General features: G+C 41.0%; 1 long non-coding RNA gene across 7 annotated transcripts in view; it reads left to right on the forward strand.

The window, feature by feature from the left end:
* LOC138117682 (uncharacterized) overlaps positions 1-20,589 on the forward strand; it is a 165,817-nt gene that overhangs the window by 46,435 nt on the left and 98,793 nt on the right. The window contains exon 4 of one of the 7 annotated variants that reach the window (XR_011154779.1): positions 1,775-4,780. The exons of the other annotated variants lie outside the window; for them this stretch is intronic. This is a non-coding gene — a long non-coding RNA (uncharacterized lncRNA). Of the gene's footprint in view, positions 1-1,774; positions 4,781-20,589 lie in introns of those variants that run through there. 7 annotated transcript variants of the gene reach the window in all.

Below are 20,589 nucleotides of genomic sequence, written 5' to 3' on the forward strand. Positions count from 1 at the left end.
ATTAATCCAAGAGATATCCCCACTGCTAAATGAGGTGAGGAAAGAGCACGAGGATAGATTTAACTCCGGAGCCGAATACAGCTGAGGCAAGGGGGCAGTTTATGACTCAACACAGTAGAATTTCTGCTTGTAAATGGGATTGCTAACATTTTTTTTTTTTTCCCCCAGCCGCAATTTTCCTAAGTTGCAAATGAATCTGAAATATCTAGAAATAATAGTGTCTGTCGGGTAAAATGAATGCAGGTTTTTCTTCTTTAAGGTTTTATTTTTAACTGTCTCTAGTAAAAGTGCATTAGTCATATTTATCTCACTCATGAAAGAGCCTCTTTCTCTAACTCGTTTTGGATTTAACCCCTTTAGGGTTATCTACAGTGTCAGCACACTGTCTGCTTTAGGACATCACTGTCTGTCCCTAATTCTCCATGGCTGTTTTATTGACATTTGGGAGGCCATCCTGTGTTAAGAAACAGCAGAATATCACCGGTGTCCACATTGTGGTCAAGCAGCCTTATCAATGCATGGGGAAAATAAAGGGAGGGAGTGCTGCGTTCTCCTCCTTTGTCCAGCATTTCCTTTCCCCTCCTCACCATTTCCATTTCCTCTTACATTTCCCACTTTAAAAGATGGACGATCAGTACCTGTGACCCTTAAATATCTTATTCTCTGCTACATTTACACAGAGAAGATTATTAAATCTGCAGATAGAATTAGAAGCCAAACTAAATTCTTTTGTATTGATATAATCATGGGGGTTATTTAAAATGTGATGGATGTAATCTGAGAGCTGAGAATGTCCAGGATGTCTAAAAGGCAGACACTGTATAAGTATTTATGAAAAAATCTGTGTGCTCTTAAGATGTCACGCATAATCCGCACTGTGTGTCTCTTCAGTGTCAAAAGCACGTTTACATAGATTGTCATGAATTTCAAATTGCACCTCAAATCAATGCCAGAGTAAAATTACCTCGGAGCACAATGCAGCCTTCCTTTAAGAGTTAATCATCCAGGTCCCGCTCCGTTCGGAGGAAGTGCTGGCCCTGCAGTGACACTCACAGCTCGCTGCCAACATCATAGCACCTCTGTGGGACCCAATGCCACCAGAGTCTGGTGCCACCTCACACACTCCACAGAACACAAAAGTGCGAAAATTGTGTATTACCAATGCAGCCATCACCTGAACTGGTGCTGGCGGTGTCTCCAAAGGGTACCATGTGAATGCTTAGGGCTCTGCTTTGACAAACCATTTGTAAACATCCCATGGGGACTTTGCTCCAACAGGTATGAGAGCTCTGATCAAGCATTTTCCCAATGCTGTAATGCTGTTGCCGTCATCTAATTGCGTGTGCCTCAATTGTGGGGAAAGATGCCTTAAGTAGGCTGTTCTCTGGCTCAGTCTGACCATAAAAGGCTAAATACAGCCTTGCTCCAGCTCCATTGGTTGCCCACATCCAAATGGGATTAAGGTTTAGGCAGCAAGACCTTCTGGTTGTGGGGAGGCAACAGGAACTGGAGATTTTACAAGGACCAACCAGCTCAGGGTGTCACCACTTGGTAGGAACAGCTGGGTCATCTCATCCCAGGCTTCTTGCCATGTCCCGAGGCATGTTGCATCTTTCCAGAGAGGATAAATGCTTCCACTATGCCCAGAAACAGTATTTATCTGGTGTAATGAGTTTATTTCTGGAGTGAGACCATATGGCTGAAGCAGTTTCTTGTGGCAGATCACCAGTTGCCAGTGCTGGAAATCATGGCGCATCCCATATTTTTGCCACAGGTCTCTCCACCACAGGCCACCCTTCTACTCTGCAAATCCCTGTATCCAGAAGCAGGCTTCCAGCAAGCCTGGCCGTTCAATCCCGAGGCTGGAATTACCACACGAGGCCGGGTTAGGATGCTCATCATCTGCTCCTGCTGCTTGGGTACCTGGTGAGAGGGAAAGGAAGGGAAGGGAAAGGAAAGGAAGGGAAGGAGGAGTGTTTGGGCCGATGGCAGCGCAGCAATGAGACATGTAAATGCCAGCAATGCTTTTTAGCATTTCTCAAGCAAGAGAATGGGCCAGCAGATACGTCGTGGAGCCTCGCCAAGCATGTAGGGGGACATGTTGTTAACTTGCTGGTGGCTGCTGTAGCCAAGAAACCGAGTAGCCATGTAGGGACTGTGGCGGGCGGGAGAGAGAGAGAGAGAAGAGCACATGTAGAAATAAGGCTTCTCACTCAACAAATTCTGCTGTTTGCATGCAGAAAAAGAGGTATTTTTGCAAGCAGGGACTTAGGAACAAGATGAAATCTTCCCACTTTTATCAGCAAGGCAGTTAGTGACAAGCACATGGTGAAAGGCTCAAATTCTGGTGCAAATTACCATGCAAATAACTGAACACACAGAAAATTTGGAATTGCAAATATCGGGAAGCCATGGCTTTGTGGACTGACAAGATGGAAAATAGATCCATTCTAAGGGCTTTGAGGTGTAATTTAGTCTTCTGGGTACTATCCTCCCTTCATGGGTTTGCTGCAGGTTGAGACATCCCCACTAAGAGAGACACAGGTATTTTATGTACATAGAAAACACAAATACCCCAGGCACTTGGGGCATCTAACCAAGCATGGAAACACTGCCCAGGACTGGGGCAAGCTGTCCTGTGAATGTTCTCCTGGAGATCAGCCCTCTGTGTACTTAACTGCTTACCTGAAAGGACAATTTCTCTGTCTTTTGCAATCCCACTCTAAAAGATGCAGGGAGCTGGGAGTGCTTTGTTCCATCCTAAGGTAGCCGCAGTTTGGTGGTAGGTGAAGTAATGACTATATATAGTCACTAAAGTGCCTTTGGATAGTTCTGGAGAACAACTGCTGTATAAATTTAAGGTATTATTATTATTAAGGTATTATTATCCCAAGTTTGCCACAAGTTAGAACGAGACTGCAAGAATTACCTTGGAGCAGCTAATACTGGCACAGTTGCAGAGTTTAAAGTTCTCTCTCTGTCAATATTGTGTTAATTTTATCGGGTGCTTTTGATTAAACAAACTAACCTGGAACAATTTCAGTAACTGATTTTCTAAATAGAAAAGGCACTAATAAGTGAACATCAAGTTGCACCCCCCTGGCATCCAGAGAAAGGAAAATCCTTTATGAACAAATCAGATGTGGTCACACTGAGTCCTAAACACTACTCAGCTACCATCATGCTGATTTAATCAATCCACACGAGGTAAAAGAGGTAGAAAGTGGAGAATAATACCTCTGATGATGAGATATTTTAATGAAATGCATTGGGATAATTTAGTGGGGAATGAAAGTACTATGGATAAAAGTGAGTCAGAAAACATGAAAAAACACTGAACAGATCAGAACATGTACAATATCAAACAGGGGTTGAACATCCCAAATCTGTGCTTCACAGGTCAGGGGATGAATTGGAGGTGATTTGGCTGTGAGCCAGTGGTGTCAGGGAGAAGCTGGTGCAGGAGTTAAATGATGGCTGTAGTCTGGGAATCAACGGGAACTGGTCTTTTGGGATTCTGTGGTTGCTGTGTCTCGCTGGTTCTTTAGAAATTGTGCAGGGAGAGCTCCTGGAGTGGGGAGATGTGACGAGTTGGTGTTTGGTAAGTGTGAGCCCACAGAATTGTACTATTGACTGTGAAACAGGGCCCTCAGTGTCTTCATAAGGACCGCTGTGGACTGAGTTAAAATAAGGGGCTTTGCAAACTGAGGGTAAAGAAGATACAAAAGCAGATACACCGGTCTCTGTGGCCCTGCAGTGCCCTCCTGCATGATCATCTTCCTTCATGTACGATCTTATCAGTGTGAGGGATGCAGAGGGATGTTGATGCTGAGGGGGTAGGTGCACGTGCTGTATTGTTTGGACTGTGACCTGAAGGTAGAGAAGCTCACCGCAGTTTGTTCCTCAACCTTTTGTCCACAAGACTGGTCTGAGACAGGCGTTTGGGACGTAAAGGTCCAGCCAAGATGCATGGTCAGATAATAGGATTTCAAGCAGAATTTGGGTAAAACCCCCATGGCTATGTGAGTCTGAGCACTTTGGGTGCTGGAAGGCACAAGAGATGCTCCTCAGCCTGGTGGGTAATGCTGGATGTGAACAAAACATGCTGTAACTGTCCCATATCTCCTGTACCACCAGATGTGCTGTTGACAGCTGCAAACAGGAACTTGTAAAAGGCAAAAATGAACCAACAAAAGACAAACTGACAATTTAGAGAACGATTAAAACATATGCATCTCTATGTGTATTATTTATGTGGGCCCAACAAATTACAAAGCAGGAAAACGAAGGGGCAGGTCTCGAATGGATGTTGCATTCCCATACCTTGATTATCCATCTGGAGATTGGGTCCATAGTTTTTCTGAAGCAGCTTTATTTTTTTTTTTCTCAGAATGCATAGAAGGAGCAGATCTTTTGAGTAGGAAGGTGCCATTTTTACACAGTCACTGTTCAGACCATAGCCACACTTGAAGCCAAAAATAGAAAATATATTTTAGAACTTGTTAAATTAAAGGAAAAAAAAAAAAGAGGAAAGAAAAGCCTCCAGCAGAACTTTGCATTCTCTGACTTTTCAGACTTTCAGGTCTGCTCTCCTGATTACACATTTTCTAGCTGATGACATCCCATCAGCTAAAGATGGATTTTAAACACAAGTCATGTCAAATGTTTCATTTAACCTCTTCAATATAACAAGCTGCTGATGGTTTACATTTCTGACAGTAGAGGTAAATTAATCTCTGATGGATGTTTGGAAGGGGGAGAGAAGATTTGCAAAGAGTGAGGAAGAAGTAAGATGGTAACTGGTAAAGGCAGTGGACATCTTCTGGAATGTAGTGAGTGGTGGGTGGGATGTGGGTGTGGTGATATTTCTGGATCTGCATCTATAAGTATAGATGCATCACACTTGCTATGTGTATGTATGTGTGGTTTTTAAATAAAAATAGTTTCCCATTATACTGTGCAAGTCTGACATTTGATGAGGTAGAATATTTCCAGATGGGTTGGATTTTGGAGAATAGGGAGTAGGTTATGATTTGTCTAATGAAATGTTAATTTTTTGGCAGTCAGAGGGGTTTAGGGTAAATCAGTTAAACCCAAAGATGATTAAAAAGGGATTTGTGAAAGTTTGGAGTAGTAATTAGTATTAATTGAGGCCATCATTATTTTATATGGTAAAGGTACTATGCAGGTGTAGTTGGACAACAAAAGAATGCCAGGCTCGTCTTCCTTCTTTCTGGGGGTTGTAAAAGTTTGGGAGGGAGCTCTTGTTAGTAAGTAATCCCAAGAGACATAACACGGTAAAACCTTGACACAGGGAAATTCAGCCAGGAGACAGCTGATTTCTCAGCTGGGAGGTACTTCAGGAAGAGATGGCATCTTGCCGTCTCCACCAGGACTTGGTAATAATTCTCACTATTCATGAACAGATGTCTTTGGTTGGATTCCCTAGGTGCATTTGAATTCATTAAAGGATCTAGGGAATCAAGATATTAATTCTAAATTATTACATATTATAGATTTTATTTTCTGGAAGAATTGGAACATGGCAAAGAAAAAAAGAGGTTGTAGTAGAAGTGGTAAACGATGTCAAGATAGCAGAATCACAGAATGCTATTACGCCACTCTAGGCTATATTGTGTCTTTTTTGTTGTTTTAACAGTGGCTATGTAAAATAGAGTGACTTTTAAATTTTGTGTGCTATGAGACCACAGTGGGGACATTCATAAGTGATATTTGCCCTGTTATTCAACTGGAATAAAGTATTAGAACCCTGTTGAAATCACTAAAGATGCCAATTTACAGCAGATGAGGATGTAACCAAGGAACCTAAAGCATTCTGTAATTCCAGGCTCAGCTACTTCATATCTAACAAGTAAGGACTGAATTAAAGCACCATTAGGTCTGTGTCATGTAGTTATTCTCACTGATCAGTACTTTTTTTACTGGGACACTGGAGGATTGCTAAAAACTCCCTGCTGATGGAAATTGTACATGTTAAGAGCAGCCTGAAAACCTTCCCTTCCCAGGCCAGCTACTTTAGAAAACTTTAGAGATGATATTTTGACACTGAACATCCAAATGCTTTTCAAATCTTCATGACTAAAACTATATTCCATTACTTAGTTGCATTAACAGATGTGATTTTTGTCAATGGGAACTTGGCAGAAGAACAAATTTCATCAGTTAATATTTGTAAACTGCTTTGAGATCCACTGATGGAAAGAAACCTGGACTGAGAATAAGAAATGCCAACTACTGAAGTTTGTTTGCTGAATTTTCCATCTTTGAATCTATATTTATAGGATTTCTTAACATCTCTTTAATTATCGCCTTCCAATTTTATCCCTCTTTATTTCTTCCCCATTTCCTGTGTACAGATTGTTCTTTACTAATTTTTCTGCTCACCCAAGGTTTTTTAATACCAAGAAGGGCCAGGGCACTTCAATTCTTCTTACAGGTGTGCTCAGTTGGCATTTGCCATCTCCTCTACCCCTTTCTAAAGACAATTTAACCCATTATAGCAAACACCCAGGACATGTATCCTACTTGATATTAAATATTGATACGAAAATAACACACAGTGTCTTATTTCAGGGTCCACCTCAAAGGAAAGGGTTTTTTTTCCCAGTTTATAATTTCTCTGCTTTGATTTTATTTTCCTTGTTCTTCTACCTCTATTTTTCACAATGAGCTTATATGAAGAGAATCCTGGGCAAATGGCATTGCCAGTAAGAGAGTCTGAGAATGATGTAGATGATGAGCTGTCTTGGCCTGCCCATCTACCCTAGTGATGCCTGCTCAAGCTGAAGCACATCTTGCAAAGTCCCTTTGATCATCCTCTTTTGATGAATTCATCAGCATGGTCGTGACTACCTCCATCAGAAAAACCTTCAAGGGTGCATTTCTTCTACTTGCACTTGAAAAAATTCTAACTGGACACTTTCTTACTAAATATTAGTAATATTAGCAACATTTGATGCTAAATATCTTAAATAAAAATAGTTACTGTAGCATAAGATTTTTTTGGGGGGTGTGTTTTCTTTGCACAGGTTGCAGAAACGTGGAATTTTTAAACATGTATTTTGCCTGGACAGGCACCTCTTCCAAAGTTGGGGTATGTTTTATTTCCCCCCAGCACCAGTACAACACATGTTTCAAGCCAGTCCTGATAATGTTTTTCAGTGGTATTCATCTGTGGTATTTGTAGTTATTTTCCTGGTGTAATTGTAATTCAGAAGTTGTCTGTAGCCCCGTGATATGTGCATAATTGTCCCTGTCCACTGCAACCACCAGCACCTCTTGTCAGCAGGATTGATGGTAATGTTTTGGTTCCTTTTTTGATAATTAATTGCTGTTCCTTCCAACAACAGGGGACTCAAGCAGGGCTTTTGTTGTTCTAAATTTGAAATCTTAAGTCTGTGGAGATGTTTCCAGGAGGTATTTTCGCCGGTTCAACATACACTGTAACCACAGGTGTTGTATCATCAAAGAAAGAACCCATATGCTAATATAGAAATAACAGGCCTGTTTACTGTTGCAGTGCATCACCATCAAAGCAAACAACAACAACCACCTGTCTTTAGCTGTATAATTAAACTGATGGGTCTTTATTCTGTGCAAATGATATGATAATATATGGAGGATAAGAAGAATCATCCTTTTAAACTTTTGAGATGTTTGCAGCACTGTTGAAAACTGGTTTTTAAAATAGTTTGGGGTGGTTTTTATTTTAACAAATCTGTTTCTAATAAAATTTTTTTCCTGGTATAGTTATGCTTCACTTAGCACTTTTTTCCATGCTGGAAATTCATCTTTCCATAGCTTTGGATGGCCACCTGTTCTGGTATCTTTTTCTATGAGGTCTTCAGTGATTCATCTCGTTTCATTTTTATCATGTTTTACTTTATCACTCTCAAGGGCCCATGTTTTGTTTCTTTCTGCAATCAAAGGCAAGCTGAACCCTGAAGATGGTCCATATCCTGACTGGATATCTGACACTTGCTTTTTTTCCTCTCTGTCACACCACAGAGATGCAGCAGTGGTGGTTCCATTCTGCACACAATGACAATCTGTTGATTCTTTTAAAACCAGCACAACACTGTTATTTCCCCCCTGCCAAGCACTAGCAAACACCTCAGGATCTGAATGTTTACTTCTCAGTGAAGGAATCAGTCAGGAATATGTATAAAAGTTTCCTATAGACTATTTGCACATTATACCAGCTTTGGAATGGCTTGGTCAGACCTTCACAGCCAACTCTTCTGCTAGCTGACCATGTTTCCTACCAAAACCAAGCTCTAACAGAACATGCCTACTCCTACAGTTACTTTAATTGGAGAACAAATTATAATGTTGTTTTCACAGATCACTCTTTCTCCAGAAACTCTTTTGACACAGAAACTTGCATAACTAGTCCTCTTAGATGAGTAATCTGAATCGTGTTTTCTTTTAAAAGGCCAATCCTAAGTCCCTTTTGCTATCCACTAGACCTGTTAGTGCAGGCAGAAGGCTGTGCTGGCCTGCAGGGATGTGTCATATTGAACCTGTCATATAGGACACAGCTCACAAAGAATTTGGAGCATTAGGAATTTAAGGTTTTTGACAAACTGGGAACTTTCGTTATGAATTATGTATTTTTGTTCAAGAATTAGTGTGCCCTGCTTTTTTAATGATGCTTTTTTGCTATGCCCTTGTTTAAATATTTTGGTCTGATTAAAGAGGAGAGGTATGGCAGGTCAGCTGGGGGGCTGTGCACTTTTCCCTGTTCTTGCAGGGATAGAGAAGGGGGATGCCCAGCTTTCTGAAATCCCCTCCTTCAGAATTCAGCCTTATCTTTCTTGGCATGTTATCACTTATGCACCTTCCCATTGTCTGGGACTCTTAAGAAAAATGTGCCTGTCTACAGAGTGTGCCCCCTGGGCAGAAATGCTGCCACGAGGCAGTGGGCTGGGATCTTCACCTTGGCAGTTGTGGGCTTATTATTCTGAGGGCAATGGTTTGGTTTTGAGCAGATGTTCTTTAACGCAAGGTGTTAGAAAGGTTTCCTTCAACAGGCTACTGTGAATGAGCTAGTGCCAGGCAGGAGTGCTGCTTTTGTGGATGATTTGTGGCCAAGGGCAAAGATTTGTTTATGAAGCTGGCAGTGTGAATTTTGTGTCTGTTTATATCTTATTAGTTCAGTTGTTATAATTGAACAATAAAAGTGATTTTGTGTAAAGAAACCAATGTATGCTCAGTGCTTTCTGCACAGGCAGGAGTGGTGGTCTGCAGAAGCCATGCCAGTCACTGCTCGTTTAACTAGGATTGCAGTAAACCTGACGGTGTTTTCCATGTGGATGTCCAAGCCACAAATTAGCCTCACTAGCCTGTTTGGATTCTTTGATCATTTACACTTAAAGTGTAAACTGTTTTACACTTTTATCTCAAATACCATCCTGTAAAATGCTTCATTTTGCAGCACAGGTCCCCTCCAGACGACGTTCTGCACCTGTTTGCACTGGCAAATCTCTTCTCTACTTTTTTCTAGGACTCTGTTCTGTAGATTTATTTCTAATCATCCATAAATAGACTCATCTGTGTTAGGTCTGTATGTCTGAGTAAGGGAAGCCACATGACAGCACGCCTCACTTGTTGGAGCAACAGCAGATCTGGGGAGAAAACTTGGCTTCATGGGAGTGGATGGAAAATTCTCATTGAATTAAACACATCCAAAATCTCGGACAGCTTCTTCTCCAGACTCGGCTTCCTTGTGTGGGACGGGGTGAGCTGCACATGCTTGGTTTATCCTTCAAAAATATGGCCAGTAATACTCAGCTCTGCAACAGCTCTGGAATTGGGGAGAATAAGAAGCTGGAAAAGTTTGGGGGTTTTTTTCTGTGAACAAATGCAGTGCAGTTTGGTTTGCCTTTTCTGGACTGTGGGTTTGCCCACTTTGTTTTGTCAAATATGCATGTTAAAGAAAATTTAGGGATATGGCATTATGACCAGGTAATTGTAGTTGTTATGGATTTAGGCATGTGTTGAAGGGTTTACAGGATGAGTATTTGCATTTCATTATAGAGCTGGGTTAAAAGATAGCTTTTCAACAAATAATTTGGCAGTTTCAACTTGTTTTTATATTTCATGACTTCAGTGAATGAAGTATGCAACTGGTGTTTATTGAAGATAACTGAGGGGGAACATGAAAAAAAAAATCCAGTTGCATTAGTCAATGAAATTATTTCTTTTCCTGATACTTTTCCTTTTAGGAAAAGTAATAATGAAAATGTTCCTGTTATAAACTGGAATCTTTCAAAATTACCTTTATATAGCTTTGAGAAATCCCAGTGATTTCATCAGAGCATGACTGATGATACAAAAACCTAAACCAGTGAAGACTAAAATCAGGGCTGATACAATTAGAAGAGCATTATGAGTAAAATGTATGTGATGTTTGGGTTTTTTTCCCCCAGGAGGGCTACAATTTTGACTTTTAGTAGTTTAAAAATGTTATTTAAAATAGTTTTGCAGGTTGGGATATGATAGATACGATTTGTGTGTTGCCTGTTTCCCCAGGCTGCAGGACAGGTATCAGTCCCATCTTCCCCCTCTCTCCACCTTAAGGCACTACCACCTGTACTTGTCATATCTGATGGACACTTGTCTAATCTATTTAAGACCTCCAGGGTCAGTCTCTCCATCCTCCCCAAGCAATCTATTCTAGTGCTTCCTTAGCCTCATTGTTCGGTAATTTTCCCTAATGTTTAACCTTAATCTTTCTTCCTTCAATTTAATCCTATTACTGCCTCTCCTCTCTGCCATGGGCAGGGAAAATAGATTCCACCCTGTTCTTTGCAGCAGCTTTTTCTGTGTTTGACTCTGCTCTCCAATGCCCTGCCTGACTTGTTTTCTTAAAGCTAAGCCACCGCAGTCCTCACTTCCCCAGAGGTCCCTGTGGTCTGTACCCCTGCAATGACTCTCCAGATTGCACATGGGTGGTTTTCTTCTTCCTCCAAACACACTTCTCAAGTTTTGGTGCTGCATGTCACTAGCTTAGGAAGCCTTGATGCTACAAGGGCTTGCAGAGTGGGAAAGTATTAAAGTGAGTGGGATAAGTGGTTAAAAATCCCCACCTTTGTGCAAGTCTGTGGACAGGTGTCCCCATTACTGCAGATGTCACAGACCATTCACTCAGGCCAGTTGCTCCTTGCCTAGAGCAGAGGGGGGTGTATTTTGCATTTTTCTCCTTTGCAAAATAGGTTTTAGCTCCTGGGGCTCCTGGAGCAGCTCTCACAGGGCTTCCAGGGACATTCTGCACCTCCCTGCTCCCATTGCTCCCCGCCCTCCATGCATGTACCTGCCTCATGCCATGCTGAGGTGTTATTTTTTGCCCTCTCCTACAGCCTGGGCATATGGACCTGAAGCAGAAACTTACGGGTATATGCAAATGTTTTAATGATGCTATTTGCATATCTGGAAGTGATTTACAAAACGCTGCACATGGAGTTGCTTAAAACTTGGCACCAATAGTTCGTGGAGGATCATGGCACAACACAACAGAAACTGAATTTCAGCTGGTTTTTGCCAGCTCTCTCACTGCACTTTTGGCGAGGGCTGAAGCGAGTCTGTCAATGAAGGAAATGCCTGAGTCCTCATACGAGCTTCAGTCCTGCCCAAGGGCAAAACATCCCAGCATGGACTGCCTTTCTCTGCTTTCCTGTCACTTTGGGAGGAGCAGCCAACTGCAGTTGGTCCTGGCGGTGCGAAATGCTCTCTTGAAAACCCTCAGGGGTGCAGGCAGGCACGGGGGTCCTGGGGGTTGAGCAGCCAGGGAAGAATATTCCATCCCAGAAGTACAGAATGGTTTGGGGTGGAAGGGGCACTAAAGATCATCTTGTTCCACCCCCTGCCATGGGCAGGGACACCTTCCACTATCCCAGGTTGTTCCAAGCCCCATTCAACCTGTCCTTGGACACTTCCAGGGCTGGGGCAGCCACAGCTTCTCTGGGCACCCTGTGCCAGGGAAGAATTTCTTCCTCACATTATTCTAAATTTCTTTTCTTTCAGTTTAAACCCGTTTTCCCTTGTCTTCTATGCTGAAATCTACTCTGCTCTTACAGATTTCGCTTATTTATTTGTTTTCCCCTCCTGGGATATGCATTTATAGTACTTGGAGATGAACTAAATTTAAATATTTGAGTTTGAATCCTTTTCAGAAACAAGTAGCATTTTACATTGATCTGTATAATTTGGTTCTAACTGGACCCTTTTTTCAGAGCCCCTGCATTTAGAACAAAATGCACCTTTCCCATTCCTATTTGTTAGAGCTGATAGTGTCAAATACACATGCATTCCCCATGGAAATGCTGTGTGTGGTGGGGAGATGGCACAAATGAGCAGAGGCACACAAACCCTGCAGCACCACTTTCCTATAGGAAGCCAGTTTGAACTTTTTTGTGTTCACCTTTAGATTTGCCACTTTTGTTTCCTTTACTTTCCTTTATTTTGGATTTTAAGTTAGCACTAATAAGAGTGAGGGTATTGGAACTTTTGGAGAATGCCTAGAAAATATGTGCTCTAGTCAAAAGAAAATCTGCTCTCAAGTCCCTGTATGCAAGAGCCTCATAGGTGAAGATCAAAATAATTTAGCAGAGTTGAGTTCAAGCATACAAAAATTTTGTAGGATTTTTGCATATGAGAAGCTCCTTGCAGAAAGGGTTTCCATGAGTCCAGGTGGAGACTGGTCAAGTTCTTAGAGGAGGAATCCACAGATTGCTGTTAAAAGAAGGAAATTGCACATGACTGAAAACCAGAGTTAAATATTATTTAAGGGAAGAAGTTTTATTTAAGCTTGACCTGTCACTGTTTACTGCCCAGGCATCTACTTGTGTCTGGAGGTGGAGGCAGACCCAGGCTGAGAAGGACTTTTGCCCAGTGCAGCCATTTTTATGGTTGTTTGACTTCTTTGCTGCCAGGCAGAAAATTTTGTGCCATCCTACAGGAAAAAAAAAAAAGGAGAAATACAGCATCATTCTGAATATCATATTTAGGTACTCTGAGGGTAAACAAACCCTGCCTGCCCATGATGAAAATATCCCTTTGCCAAATGCCCTTCGTCGTGTGAGTGAAGGGCGTAGCTGAGGGCCCCTGCATATTAAATCACAGGTTTCTCACCTACTTATGTCAAGAAACAAGTGGTTACAGCAGATGAGGGAAGTGCAAGGAAACAGCAAGGCAGGATATCTTGCAGTGCACCAGCCTCTGAGCCACTGCCAAGCATTTTGTCAGCTTGGTAAGGAAAAAAAACTAAAAGAATTTTAAAGAGAGAGAGCCCACTTCAGGGCTGATCCTTCCAGCTGCTCCAGGCTGTTCTTCACAGAAATATTTACCTACTTCACCCTATTTACAGGGTTCAAGTACTTCATGTAACTCTGTCTGTGGGATGGGGTGCTATGGTGGGATCCTCAAGGTCAAATATTTTCTCTACGAGGAAATAAAAATGTCCTGTTGCAAAAGACAAAATCATTCCCTGGATTGTCCCTGCTGCAGACAATGCACAGCTCCCATACCACTCACAGCATGTTTTGTTGCCATTCTGCTAACATTGCATGTACTTTATATTTTCTCTGCAATTGTATAAATAGCATATAGGAAGAGGGAGGCTATTTAGGGAAAATACTAATTAAAATGAACAATAGAAAATAGGAGATCTTATGTTTCTAAAATTAGAGGCTGGTTATTCAGTAATAAATAGCCCTGTCATTATTAGTTTGTAGTCCCTCCTTTCTCTTGCCTGACACACACAATATCGCTGTTATCCGTGGTTTGCCTGTCTAAACATGGTTTCTTTCCAAAGCTCTACATTGTTTGCTAGCCCTTGTTAAAAAAGCTCCCCAGTTCTGGGCTTATCTGGCAAAAGAAAATAAGGAGAAATATTCTTTCTAAACAAAATGAATTTGATGCAGGAATAAAAAGAACGTTAACAAAGGTACCTTCATGCACTTCCTGATGGATCTTCCTATTGGTCTCTGGTAATTTCAGAATCCTGGGAGCATGGGCCATGGTTTTATTTCCTAATAATTAGCAAGCATGTTGACAGGTTTGATGGCTTTGTTAAGAATGTGCTTGCTTAGCTTAAAGGGAAAGTTTGATTTGAATCTTGGAGCACAGTGAGTAATTGCTCCATGGGGGCATGGCTGTGGTTGGGGCTGTGCTTGTGAGAAAGGCAACAAAGTTTGTGCCAGTGTGAGGATGACCTCGATGTTGTGTTTTTATAACAAGTCCCCATGCCAAGCTCACAAGCAGCTTCAGGACTTTTACATCCCAAGCAAAAACAAGGAGACAGGTTAAATTTATGGTGTTTCCATGTACATAATGGATGGCATTTTTTGGCTGATAGTGGCTGATAGATGCTGGATCCCTGACAACAAGGACTGACAGCAGAAATGTCCATTTGAGGATGCAGTTAGGGCAGCTATGGATTACCTGAGCTTCTCACTTCATGGAAAATCAACTCTTCCAGGAGGACCCACCACCACAAGGTTCACAAACTTGTCCTCCTGCAGGGCTTTTGAGTACTCAGGAATGAGTCTTACCCACTCCGACCAGTCTTTTCTTGTTTCTTAGTGCTGAAATTGTGTTGCTCATCACCAGATTGTGTTTTGGATCTGTTTGAAAGATGCTGGACTGAATGAAGTCACCTTGTGCTGTCATTGCCTCATTTCTGTTGTTGTCTGGAACAAAAAACAACCTTTGAGAAAGGTGAAAAAGGGATGGAGAAGGGGTAGGAATCTGTGTTGGCTCAAGGGATAGTAATAGGGGAAACAAGGAAAGGAAGAGAATGAAGCTCCCAGGGAAAAAAATAAATACAAAGGAGGAGCAGGAAAGAAAACGGCATGAACAGCCATAAAAATCCAGTGCTGTCAGCTGAAAACTGGAGGGATTCTGTCATATTAATGACAGGAAACCATACCTCTATTGGCTTTCACTGGCAGAGCTGCAAGCAGCTGCTGTGGAAGGAAGGTGACTCGAGCATGAGTGAAACTATCTAAGACACTGTACATTTATTTTGCAGAGTGAGAGTTTAGTGAGGATTCATCTGTCATTATCATATCCTCTGTTGAATGTATTGCCCTTGGCAATGGGTACTCAATAGCTAATTTAGCTCTTTTGTTGTTCAGTAGCAAGATTTTTGTGCCTAGTTCCCTTAGCTGTGATTTTTCATCAGCAAAGAACAAACAAATCCCTGAATTAAAAACTAGAATTTATGAAACACATATTTTCGTTCCTGATGCCACTCATCTCCTGGCATTTCATGTATCAGTTGCAATTAGACTGCTTGCTAATTGTTTTTCTGGATCTCCTGTTTTCAGTCATAACTGCATATTAAGGGGAGATGGTGATGGTAGTCAGAGCTTTCTGTTCTGCTAAATGAGAAGAAATGAGCAAAACTTCCACAAACCCTGAGTATAAAGTAAAGGAAATACCTGTAGACTTTAGTACCCACTTGATTCTCAGCATGGGGCCTGCTGTATGTCAAGGTGCCAAGCCCAGGTCTGTAGTAGTCCAGATAAAGGAAACCTACAGCTTTCTACAAAATAACATATGGCTGTGACACTTGAAGCAAGAGCACTAAAATAAATGTTTCTCTTGCAAAAAAAAAATTAAAAGTGGTAAGAGATTTGGCCATATGAACAAGTTCTTTCCAAAGACAAGTGTGAAAGACCCCATATAGTAGTTTACGTGGAGCTTAATTTATCTGAGGCAGAAGAGCTGGTTTGACACTGCTGGCACACTCCTGTGGATCTGGTGGCTTAGGTAGTCCCAACCCAGTACTTTGGTCACTCAGTCATGCCTTGCTTTGCATTTATCACTTCACCAGAGTAATACTGTATAATAAAATGAAGAAGTTAAGATACTGTGCACAGTAGCCATCAGCTCATATTTAAAGCCCGAAGTGAAGGAGCAGTAAAATCTAGGAGTGTAAAACCCAGACAGCTTCCCCTAAACCTGTCTGTGGCAGCTCAAAGGATGAACTTGAAACTAACAGCACATGGTGTGATATTGAACATTTCACGTGGTCACATGCTAAGTTTTGTAGACTTTAAAAACTCCACGGCAGTTTAGAAAAGAGGCACCAGTCTGAGATAAGAGTTTGTGGGAATGGACTCCCCTCCCTTCACAGCACAGATTTCAAACCTGTGCTGAGCAGAAGCTGTTGCATTAGGGGGAAAATACTGATTTTGCATGAGTTTAGCTTAAACCCATCTGGTGAAAGTGTAGATAACTGGCTTATTATAGTGCACTGACCAGAAGACTTGACCTTTTCCCTTCAGTGAGGCTCCAGGGTGCCCTTGTCCATTGTTTGTCCATGTGGATTATAGTCTCCTTGGGCAAGGGGGGTCCCACACCCATTTCTGGGACCCTTCTGCCAAATATTGTACAGATCTTGGGGGAAACCCCCTTTGGGGTCTGCCTCTGGGGTGCTGAGCAGCCCTGACCTCCACAGTGCTGGCTGAGTGATGGCAGGATTGGTGGCACCTGGTGTCTGGGCACCTGGTCCCTTCCCTTGCACAGGGACAGGCAGCTCTGCAGAGAGAGATGGGGCAGAGGACAGGCTCTGATGTTTTGGGGGCCTGTCCTTCACCTCTGCAACTTGTCTGACTCACTGCATGAACTCCTTCTCAGACCGTTGCTGCCTTTCCCTCATCTTTCCACTTATTATTTTCGCCTTTATTCCTTCACTCCTTCCGACTAATTAAAAAAAATAAAAGGGGGGAGGGTGTTAAAGTTATTGGGGAGGTGTGATGATTTTTCAGAGTTAAACAACACTGAAAAAAATACTTTCCCTTCATTTAGTATTTTAAAGAAGTAATAAGTAACACGGCAGGATACAATTGCAATAATATGAAAAACTCTGAGGTATCTGAAGCTTTATTCTGTTGCCTCCTGCCTCTCCTGATCACTATAAGTCATGCATGAGCTATTGCTTTTACTGTACATAATTTCTGTTATCCTTTGAGATCCAATCACTCCCCTGATAAAGTGATTTTCTGACTTTTTCAGCCATGCTTACCTAGCTGTTTGTGTATGTGTGGATGTAATTTATCTGTTTATTATAATTCCAGTAATGAAAAGAAAGGGAAATGCTATTATGAAGCTCAGCATGGTAATCAGTTTGTTGTTATTGCTGGCCATGACAATCATTCTTAAGTCTCCATTTTGTTAATGGCACACCTTAGATTTTTTCCAAGTTGGATGGGATTTAGCCACAACTTTAATGAAGATATGTGATGGTAGAACAGGACACTTGAGTTTGTGAATAAGTTTACTCACATGAGTAGATCTACATTTTTAAGTGGACATTTTTCACATCATTTGAGAATGCTAGTTTTTAAGGCAGGGAATTAGGGCTCTTATGCTGCCTTACAAAATATAGACTTGTGGGATCTTTGTAAACAAGGTCATTGGAACTTCTGTCAATGAGAAATAAACTTATATTTAGAGTAGCTTTCAAAAGAGAGAGATGTATTTCTAAATCATGCATCTATACCAAAGTAAATTAAACAGAACAATACATAGTTCAAGGATAATGGGTATTTGCTGTTTGTAGTAAATACTTCCAAGAGAACCATCATGAAATTAGTTTTGTGACTTGTACAGTAAAAGCAGTGGAAACAATTCCTCAGTCAGTGGGCAAACAGGTTTTCTAACATTGATGGAAACAAGCTAGGAAAAGTATTGGAATTTTTTCTAATTAGCCTTTTTTTCCCTACAAAATTGCCTCTTCATAATTTCCCTCCATGTCCAGTGCATAAAGGTAACTGTGTATATGAATTCAATTTATATTCCAATGATGTTTTATACATTGTCTTGTCTGCATCTCATTACTGTCATTAATAAGCACTCCAATACATCTCATTACAAGGTTAATTGGGACAAATCTAAAATACGTCCCCTTTTATATTGTAAATATGATATCTCATGGCAGCACGTTCCTGGTGGATGGACACAAAAGTTAGGATGTCTTATTAAAGGTTCCTATAAGGTATCATAGCTGCATTCAGTGGCTACATTATGCTGTAAGTACAGCTGTATGGAAAAATTGGCTGCATGCAAAAGAATTGAGATGAAACATGCATTTTTCTAGGACAGGATGGAATACAATTGTGTACAGCCACTCTTGCTTTTGTTTTGTTTCTTGGCTACATTTGTGGGCCAAAATCTTTTCTATTATGTTAGGTGTGCTGGTCTTTCTAACAGCCGATTTCTGGTTTTGAGTGTATGGTTTGAAAAGTGCATTCCTTCACAAGGCTCAGCTGCACTCTGGTAAGACGAATTAAAAAAAATTGCATTTTGCAAGTAAAAGTTGTTTTCTCTGGGCAACAGATAAGACCCTTGGTGTTTTCATATCAAAATCCATCTCATGCCAACATCTGTCAGTGTCAGCTAAGATAGCACACTGGAACAAGTACATGGGTCACATATATGCCTTTACTGCACAGGACCAAGGGTTAAAACTCAGGGAAAGTGGGACTGAAATGCTCTCTCCTGTAGATGTGGCTCACACTGCCAGACCCTGGATGCTCCACCTGACGAGCACAATTCACCTCACAAGTTTTGGGACTCGAGTTTGTCCACTGACTGTGTTGAGTGTGAAGGGTTAAAAGCTTCAATAGCATCTGTGAGTGGTGTTAGTGATGTTCCTTACAGAGAGATTTATGTCCTATTCTGCAGATGAAATTAATTCTTTTCCAAAGATCTGTGCTGAGGCTAATACACCGACTAAATCCCTCCAAAAGAGGGCTGTCCTGGCCTTTGTTTCCTCTTTGCAGAGTTGAACTTCAGTGATTCTGTATCCCTTAGTCAGGAGATCACCTTGCCACAAATTTTTGATTATAAGCACTACCAAAGTGGAGACATGATCAGGAATCCTAAAGAAAGGGCTTTAGGCAATGGCCTGAAACCCTGCAGCTCCAGCCTTTCCTGTGAGTTTGATGCCTGGATGTTAGAGCACTGTGACTTAAGCTTATCTTAAGTTGAGACAAAATTTAATTTAGTCCACTATACACCTGGAAGAGAAATAGACACCTGTAATGCTGTTTCTATGGGAGGCACAGACAGAAATATTGTTCATATTCCCAACTGAGGAAGGAAACAAGATTACAAAACACTGGACAAGAAAGTGAGTGTGTGTTACAGAAAATGGTAAATTCCAGCTCCTCATTAACACAGTAAGTCTATCCTTTTTCCCCTGACATAGAATGTAAAGTTTCACATCCCCAAGCATCAGCTAAATAGCTTAGGCAGGCTGTGTACCATAGCCCCAATTTAATTGATACAGTACTGTCACTTCAAACAAGCCATATTAGTGGCATGTTATCTCTATTGTTGTTTGTTCCAGACCCTAGGCAACAATTAATTTTGTCATGCCAACAAATACTTCATTTGATTTCTAATGTACCATTGCCATAACAACTTGGATAAATATACCCTATAAAATCTATAGGTAAGTTTTTAAAAAGACAGCTAGTTGATAAAAATCTGAATAAAAACCGAACCAACCACTAAAAAAAAACACAAAAAACACCCCACCACAGCCCCACCATCCTGTAATTTGAGGTTGCTCAGTGGATCCTTATATGTCATGACAGGAAAGGCTGTGACAGATACCATTAGGTTGATGCCATTGAATACTGGACTGTCCATGCATGGTTTCAGTGACCAGTTTTGCAATGGAAAGCCACAGGATTCAACTAAGACCTGACCTGCTCTGGTCCTGGTGTATATTGGACCTGAACAAAATTCTACATTAGTGATACTCATGTAGAGATGATTAGCTAAATAACTTTCTTAATTATATATTTTTGTGTAAAGAGCCTAATGAAACTTATATTAAGTCTTATAGGAAATATCATAGTATTTTTGCATTAGAATCAGCCTTCAGTAGCACTCTGTATTGCTAATATTAAGTAAATGTTTTTAACAGATTAAACATTTGTTATTGTGTGTGAAACTTCTCTAACTTGGCAAGAGCAAAACAAATAATGGGTATCAGACATCTCATCCTGTGGAAAGTATGCCTCAAACCAAACCCCCAAACGTGCTTTTATCTCTCAAAATCATCCAATGTACACATGCATCTGCCAGCCCTGTCCGGTGGTGAGGCACTCCATAGTGCATTGAGAATAACTTATAGTTTAAATTTACTGTTGCTTTGCAAGTTTCTGAAAAAATAAGTTTAGCTTTACTAATGTCCTGTTGCAAACTGATGAAAAACCATCCATATGAGCCATTTTACAAACACCTTTTTAAATAATATGCACTACAAAGTAATTTATTCCTATTACTTTAAGAAGAAAATATTTTCTATGCATTAAAAATCCACCATTGTGTTTGTATGTTCAAAATCTTATACCTGATTTTTGGCAGGATAAGTTCTTTAGAATCTGTTACAGATACTGAGGTACTCATAGTTCTTTCTCCAAAACACTTTACTTTCTATTTTTTTCCTTAATGGCCAGAATTCCTAGAAGAGACAATACAAGTATCAAACAGTCACCGTGATATAGAAACATTTAAAAAGTGTTTGGGAAAGACACCCCTAGCCCA

This window comes from Aphelocoma coerulescens, chromosome 12, assembly GCF_041296385.1.
Source record: "Aphelocoma coerulescens isolate FSJ_1873_10779 chromosome 12, UR_Acoe_1.0, whole genome shotgun sequence".
Lineage (NCBI taxonomy): Eukaryota > Metazoa > Chordata > Aves > Passeriformes > Corvidae > Aphelocoma > Aphelocoma coerulescens.